This window comes from Rhinolophus sinicus, chromosome 8 (assembly GCF_057876585.1).
Source record: "Rhinolophus sinicus isolate RSI-liver-muscle chromosome 8, RSI-T2T, whole genome shotgun sequence".
Classification (NCBI taxonomy): domain Eukaryota; kingdom Metazoa; phylum Chordata; class Mammalia; order Chiroptera; family Rhinolophidae; genus Rhinolophus; species Rhinolophus sinicus.
The window spans coordinates 43,226,123-43,234,295 of NC_142508.1; positions in this window are offsets into that span (position 1 = coordinate 43,226,123).

Sequence of the window (8,173 nt, forward strand, 5' to 3'; positions counted from 1 at the left end):
TATGTGGCTTAGCTGGTTGGTGGCATGGGAGAAGGGTGGAGGGCAGCATCTTAGGAAATAGTTGGCAGGAACCAGGACAGTTGAATAGTTCTGCATTCAAAAGGAACTGTAAATGTTTGGGGAGATGGCATGGAGAGGAGAGGGAGGCCCAGGTTTGAGACTTGGAGGGTGGAGCCTTGGGCTTGGAAATAGGAATTAACTGAATCCAACTCTCTGCCATGCTACTGCCATGTCTCTGTGTGCCTTTGGCCAAGTTATCGAACCTCTCAGTTTTACCCATCTGTAAATGGGGCTCATAATTGTATCTGACTGTCAGGATATAGTAATGATCAAATGCAATAATGCCAATAACGCTGCTACTCAGCGCTGCGGCCTGCACACAACCTTTCAGTCAGCCCATCAGAGCAGGTGCTGGGTTTTTTGTTTCCCTCTGAACCCCCAAGCTGTAAAGGCTCCCGTAAATAGTAATACCAGACCCCTCGTGCCCCACCCCAGCCTGGGTTAGGGAATCCCTTTTGGGCATCCCCTAAAAAAGGTATGAACCAGACTGTGAAACAAGCAAAACAATTTAACTTCCACCACTGAAGTCTTTTTTAAAGTAAGGTTTTTTTTGAGCCAAAGAATGTGTCGTGCGGGAGACCCTGCTCACTGTGCCATTTGTCATGCAGGGTGGCCTGTGGGGTCTCAGGTCCCGCTCCCCATACAAGAACGCAGGATATGGTGAGGCCAAAAAGGAACACCCACGGAGCCATAGGTAGGGGAGTCATACCACTATATTCTCTCTGGCGGCACTATACTCTCACTGGAGGCTGGATCCACACTGTCCGCAAACCGCCATCCACACCAGCCCAGCCGCCATCTTCTTGCTAGGCCCCATTTCTTCCTCTCTTCTCCCTCTCCTAGCGTAGCCACAGCAGTTATATTAGTGGCCAATGGCTCACTGGTTACAGCTGACGGCCAACTAGCCACAGCTGATGGCCATGCAATCACAGTTGGCCATTTACTACCTGAGCCAGGCACCTGTCTATGTGAGGCCGAGAGCCTGGAAACTGCTTTTTGGGGTTCTGTCCCCACAGAATGCTAGCCCAAAAGAAGACTGGTTGTCGTGCGGGAGACCCTGCGGGGTCTCTGCTCCCACTCCCCATACAAGAACGCAGGATACAGTGAGGCCAAAAAGGAACACCCACGGAGCCATAAGTAGGGGAGTCATACCACTATATTCTCTCTGGCGGCACTATACGCTCACTGGAGGCTGGATCCACACTGTCCGCAACCAGCCATCCTAACTGCAATCCGCGCTTGCCAGCCCAGCCACCATCTTCTTGCTAGCCCCCATTTTTTTCTCTTCTCTCCTTCTCTCTTTTCTCTAGCGTAGCCACAGCAGTTATATTAGTGGCCAATGGCTCACTGGTTACAGCTGACGGCCAACTAGCCACAGCTGATGGCCATCCCATCACAGTTGATGGCCATTTACTACCTGAGCCAGCACCTGTCTATGTGAGGCTGAGAGCCTGGAAACTACTTTCTGGGGCTCTGCCCCCACACTGGTCTTGGGGCATGGAGTCTAAACCACCTGCAGCATAGCTAGGTAGAAAAGATAACATATCCATTGTCCCAGAATTTTGCAAGCATTTTTATACATCAAGTAGGAAAGGGGGAAGAAAGAAGTAGTTTGAGAGAAATTTACATTAGCTATAGGCAAAGGGGTGGGAGAAGGTGAAGAGCGGCCAGCTCTGAGTCCACATAAAGACATGTAAACAAGGGGAGGCTCCTGGCTAAGATAATTTGTGGAAATAGCCACCTGGAAATTAATCCAAACTTCCAACAGACATCCACAGGAATGTGGGCAGTCTTTTGTTATCTGGCCAGCAGCCATTAACAGACTAAGTTCTGTCTCTTTCTCTCATTCCCATGCCCCTGTAATTTAATTTAGAACATCCCAGAATTTTCTCCTTATCAATACCATCTCCCATGAATGCTTTGAGGGAGGTGCTGCATCTGTTGAGGAAATTAGGGCAGGAAAAACTGAAGGTTACCAGCTCAAGGTCACACAGGTCCTGGAGTTGTTTTTTCACTCTCCTGCCCCTTCCGCCCTCTTCTCTTTCACTTTTGTGGGGGCTGCTTTGCCCCCAACCTGCCAGATACAGTAGTTGCCTTGGGCTGTGATGAAGTGAACGTGTGAGCCTCACTCTGACACCCACCCTTCCATGTCCTGGTAGAACCACTACGTGGGCGGCAGCCATCCTCCAACCCCCAGCTCCCTCCGCCGCTCACACACAGCTTCCATCAGGGGGCGCCCTCTGCCCCACAGGTCACTGGGCTTTAGTACTGGGGTGGGGGTTGAGAGAGGAGGGGTGGGAGAGACGTGGAGGATCCCGAAAGAGGGGTAGGAGAACTTGAAAGGAACAGATGACAACCATCTCCCTCCCCTCCATCTGCCAAGTGTATGCAGGAACCATCTGGGTTCAAATCCCACACTGGCCTTGAGGATCCCTGTGACCTTGGAATACCTTCCAGTTATTCCAGTTTCTCATCAGTAAGATGGGACGGTAGGTATAGTAATAGCTCCCTCGGAGGATTAACGGGCATCTTATGATTAATGGCCAGTCCTGGTAGAGAGGCAAGGAGCCAGGCTGCAGTTCTGGGGGGTGGTGTTCTGGGGGCCCGCTATGTGCCAGGAATGGCACCCACACCTCAAACATTCCCAAGTCAGCGTCATTATCTTCATCACAGTTTCCCATAGAAATTCAATTACATGATTAGATGATAATAGGCTCATTAAAAATTTAAATGACTACAGAAAAAGAATTCCCTTTCTCCCTTCAACTCCTCACTCCCTAGTCTTGGCCATTTTGGTTCCCACTCCCAGCCCTCTGTGGGAGTTAAAAAAATCATTAATACTTTTCCTCCTGTAGCCAAGCCTCTTACTATTTTAATACCCCTGTACTCTTGGCAGCTAGAATTAAAGAATTTAAATCTTAATTAGGCCTTCGTTCACAGGTTCACATGTTAACTGCTCTTCCTGCTCAATTCCTTTTGTTGTCACGAATAGAGTTATAAGATGCTGACAGGGTGTTTCTTGGTCAAACAGAAGATAATTTCAGGGTCTTGAGGAGAATTTATGAGCTTGTTTTGCAGAAGGAGGGAATGTCTCCAAGGTAGCTGCGACCAGCTGACGCCCAGGAGTCTGATATGAAAAAGCGTTATCTATGACTAAAGAAACGCAGACTTCTCTCTCAGTTCCCTGGAACTCCCTCTCTTTTAAAACTCTTCTGCTTTTAAGCAGCTGAACTTGGGTTTTGTTTTGGTTTTTCCTTTTTTTTTTTTGTAACACTCCCACCTTCTAAATTCTTCTAGTTGGGCTAATAATAAAATTAACATAGATTAACAGGAGAAAATCAAATTTTAATACATGTGCCTGAGGAATTCACATAAACATGAATATTCCAAAAGCAATGAGGCAACATTGGGTATGTAAGACATTTTTGGACAAAGGGGAAAAGAGAAGGGGAACAGGGTATTAGATTTCAGAAGTGAGAATGCGGCATTAACAGGTAATTGAGGAAGAGTGGAACGTACATGACAGCAAAATTTTTGCAACTCAGAAACAATGGGACACAGAGGGTATCCAGCTAACAGGCTTGGAGTCTCCATGACTAATGCTAAGGTGAAAATTCTTAAGGTGATTAAGCCAAAGTGTTACCAGCTTGTGATGATTTTCCTTGGCTGGAGGGAAAGAATTCAGTGGAGAGACAGAGTTTTGTGCAAGTATAAGATAGGAAGAAGTTTATTAGTAAAGGTAGTGTCGTGCGGGGTACCCTGCTCGCTGCGCCATTTGTCGTGCGGGGTACCCTGCTCGCTGAGCCATTTGTCACGCAGGGGATCCTGCCGACTATGCCATGTGTCGTGCGGGGTGCCAGGCAGGGTCTCAGCACATAAGAACCCAGGATATGGTGAGGCCAAAAAGGAACACCCACGGAGCCATAAGTATGGGAGTCATATCACTATATTCTCTCTGGCGGCATCCGCCTCTCTGCAATCCGCTCTTGCTAGCTCAGCCGCCATCTTCTTGCTAGCCCCCATTTTTCCTGCTAGCGTAGCCACAGCAGTTATATTAGTGGCCAATGGCTCACTGGTTACAGCTGATAGCCAACTAGCCACAGTTGATGGCCATCCAATCACAGTTGATGGCCATTTACTACCTGAGCCAACACCTTTCTATGTGAGGCCGAGAGCCTGGAAACTGCTTTCTGGGGCTCTGTCCCCACAGGTAGATACACTCCAAGATGTGGAGCGGACCAATCCCAACAGGGGGGAGGGCATCTCCTTACATTGTATGAAGGCTTTTATTTCTGTGGGTAGAATTGCCTCCCCCTCTCCCTTCTCCTTATCGCTTTCTCTCCTGCTAAGGTGCCCAGTTCTCCCTTTTGGTTCTCAAGGTAGTTTCTGTCAATTTTCTTTTAATGGTTTATTTGAGAAGCTCACTAAAATGGTCCTGATAAGCAGGATGTGTACTCTGATAAGTGGGATGTCTTCCTTCCTTCTCTGGCTTTTAACAACACATCCCTTTGATTTAGGGGTATGTGTCCGCCTGGAATCCTGCTGGGCTAGTAAGGCATTGGTGCCCTAAGTGAGGGCAGCTGCGAGGAAGCTTTGACCCAGGTAAGAGCTGCAGCAAGTGGCTTTCTAACCAGGGCTAGGTCTCTCCTTCTCCTGCTCATTTCTGTCTATCTACCTACCCTAGCAAAAGCTCTCTTCCTAAAACAGGTTTCTGTCTGAATCTCTTGGGCAGCGAAGGGGGAGTGCTGAAGTTTCTTTGAGTCCTATTTCTTAATAAACAGCTTAAAATCAATATCCCAAAAAGCAGCTTCAGGATGGCAAAATTTTGGTTCCCTTCACCTCCATCTGGAGGAACTTCTAAGGCTACTAATGTTCTCAGTTCTGCCACGGGAACCAGCCCAAACTGGTTCTGTTTTGCCACAAAGTGCGACCTACCCTTAGAGAGCTGACAAAAGGCCCCTCCCAGGGTCAGAAGATCACCGGCTGCAGGTGTTACTTTGGGGCCATCACAGTCCCCTTTATGCACCTGTGTCGCTAAATCTAACGTAAATTCCTTCTGCACTTAATTTTATGTTTTGTTTCAACATACTACAGCTTCCAGAATAAGGAGTGGCTGCCTCAAGATCCAGAAAACAAAGGTGCAGAAGGCCCATCTGCCCATGCCAGGTGTTGGGGGCTCCAGAGCACGGGGCCTCAGCTTCTTACATTCAGAGTTGATGCTTAGAAAGCTCTGTGGCCAGGCTTGGTGGGGTGATGCTGGGGTCACAGCGGAGACAGAGACAGCCCTGCCCTCCTGGGGCTCACAGCCCAGTGGGGTAAACAGATCAGTCACCACTGACTTCCCAGCATGGTCTGGGAGGGGGTGTGGAGGCACAGGGACTGTGGGAAACTAGAGTAAGTGTCTGCCCCAGCCTGCGAGTGGTGGGAGGGCTTCCTGGAGGAGTCTGAAGAATGTGTGAGTAGGAAGATCATAGGGAAGAGTGTTCCTGGCAGAGGGAACAGGCTGTTGGGAGGCTCAGAGGATAGCACTAGTATCGGAGGAACTCAGGGCTGCTGCTAATGATTCCGTCACATTGTTCTGGGGGCAGATGAGGGGCAGGACTTGGGAGGAAAGAAGGGAGCAAACATTCCAGGTTGGTAAACAGCCTGTCCTGAGACCTGAGCAGTAGAGACCCAAGTAAGGCCGTTGTAGCTGGAGTGGGAAGGGGGCAGGCAGGGGCCAGATGACTCCAGATCTAGGCAGCGGGCATAGGTTTGGGGGTCCTTAGCAGACAGATTGTGGAATTTGAAGCCCTGAGAATGGCCGGACTCGCCCAGGAGAGAGGGCGAGGAGAAGACCTGGGTCCCAGCATTGGAGGAAGATAGAGGAGGAAGGGAAATCACAGTCTGAGGGTGAGAGGCTCTGGAGAGAGGAAGTCCCCCACCTCAGGCAGATGGAGTAGTTCTCAGCCACCTCCCCACCAGAATTTGTATTTTATAATACTTTTCAAAAATTATGTGAGGTCAGTATTGATTTTGGATTAAAATGGATCGCTTTCGAATTGTGTGCCAGTCATGGAGATCACTGGAAATGCTTTTACCTTCACCTGCTATTTTCTAGGAAGTTTTCATCAACACTGTAAATTTTATAACCAGAGTTGAATATTTAAAAATGGTCCCAGCTTTGTGAATCCCTGAATTTGGGGCCACAGTTTTGGCTGAGTTCCTTTTCTGTTTCCTGATGAGCAGTAGTTTTTTCATTATTTTGCATATGTATTATAGCACATACAAATTTTTTGAAATGTTTTTGTATTGCCACGCATTCTTAAGTTGATCGCAAACTTTTTTTCAGAAGTTTAAATTGTGATTCCTGTTGTATAATATTGACATTTAAAAATAAAAGTTATGCCATTTAAAAAAAATTTTTATTTTTTATTTTTTAATTTTTTTTCAGTTATGCCATTTAAAAAAAATACATCCAGTGGCATTTTTTTTTTAGTTTCAGGTGCACAAGACAAAGTAATACTTAGACATTTATCATTTATATCCTTCACACTGTGTCCAGTGGCATTTTTGAGACCTGAGATCCACTGTTAACCATTTAAGAAAAGACATAAGTACCCTTTTCTTTAATTTTACATTTTTTCTCTTTGAATTTGTAATTCGTTCTACCTGTCACAGAGTTTTATCCTAATACATTTTTATGTTTAAATAACTTTTAATGATCATCCTATCATATTTCTGCCCCACAAAATATATGTAAATAAGTAGAAATTAAACAAAATTTGTTTCTTGTGACCATTAGGCTCTAAGAAAGTTAACATTTTTCCCTGCTGAACTGGGTTTTCATTACAACTCTTATTTATACGCAAGTGATGAAAACAATACAAGGTCTGACAATTAAGTTTGTGAACTCATCCTAGAAAAAGTGCTACATATCTCATTGCTGAATATCACTATGGTCACTCCCCTTGGAAAGCTATGCACCGATGCTAGTGCCTAGTCCACCCTTCAAAGCAATTTTGGAACTCTTTCTGGAATGACCATCAGAGCTGTCATATTACCCTTGATGTCCTGAATTTCATCAAAATGTCTTCCTTTCAATATTTCATTTATCTTTGGGTAAAGAAAGAAATCATTGGGGGCCAGATCAGGTGAGTAGGGCGGGTGTTCCAATACAGTTATTTGTTTACTGCCTAAAAACTCCCTCACAGACAGTGCCGTGTGAGCTGGTGCATTGTGATGCAAGAGCCATGAATTGTTGGTGAAAAGTTTAGGTCGGTTTTGTCTAACTTTTTCCACGCAGCCTTTTCAGAAGTTCCAGATAGTAAACTTGGTTAACTGTTTGTCCAGTTGGTACAAATTAATAATGAATAATCCCTCTGATATCAAAAAAGTTTAGCAACATCTTTGCAACAAATTCGTGAACTTAATTGTCAGACCTCGTAAATCATTACATCATTTGATATACAATGATTAAACATAAAAAGCAAAATTATATTGGGCATTTATTTCTTAAGGAGATGAATGGTTTTTTTCCCCAATTAGGTCTTGGATCTGTGAATAAATATGACTCATTATGCCAGTAGAATTCTACTCAGTCTGAATGATGCTACCGAGAGCATTTAAAATACACATCCCACAGATGAGTGAAATCATATGCTTCTTGTCCTTTTTTATCTGAATAATTTCATTTAGCAAGATACTCTCAGGATCTATCCATGTTGTAAATGACAATATTTCATCTTTTTTATGGCTGAGTAATATTCCATTGCATATATGGAAATAACAAGTGTTGGAGAGTGTCTGGAGAAAAGGGAACCCTTGTGCACTACTAGTGGGGATGTAAATTGGTTCAGCCACTTTGGAAAACAGTATGGATATTCCTCAAAAAATTAAGAATAGAGTTACCATATGACCCAGCAATTCCACTTCAAGGTATCTAACTGAAATTTTTGAAAACACTTATTTATAAAGATATATGTATCCCTACGTTCACTGCAGCGTTATTCACAATAACCAAACATGGAAACAACCTAAGTGTCCTTCAACATATGGCTGGATAAGAAAGACATGTTTTTACCTTTAGATCTATAGTCTACCTGGAATTGATTTTTGGTGTCATGTCAGGTAT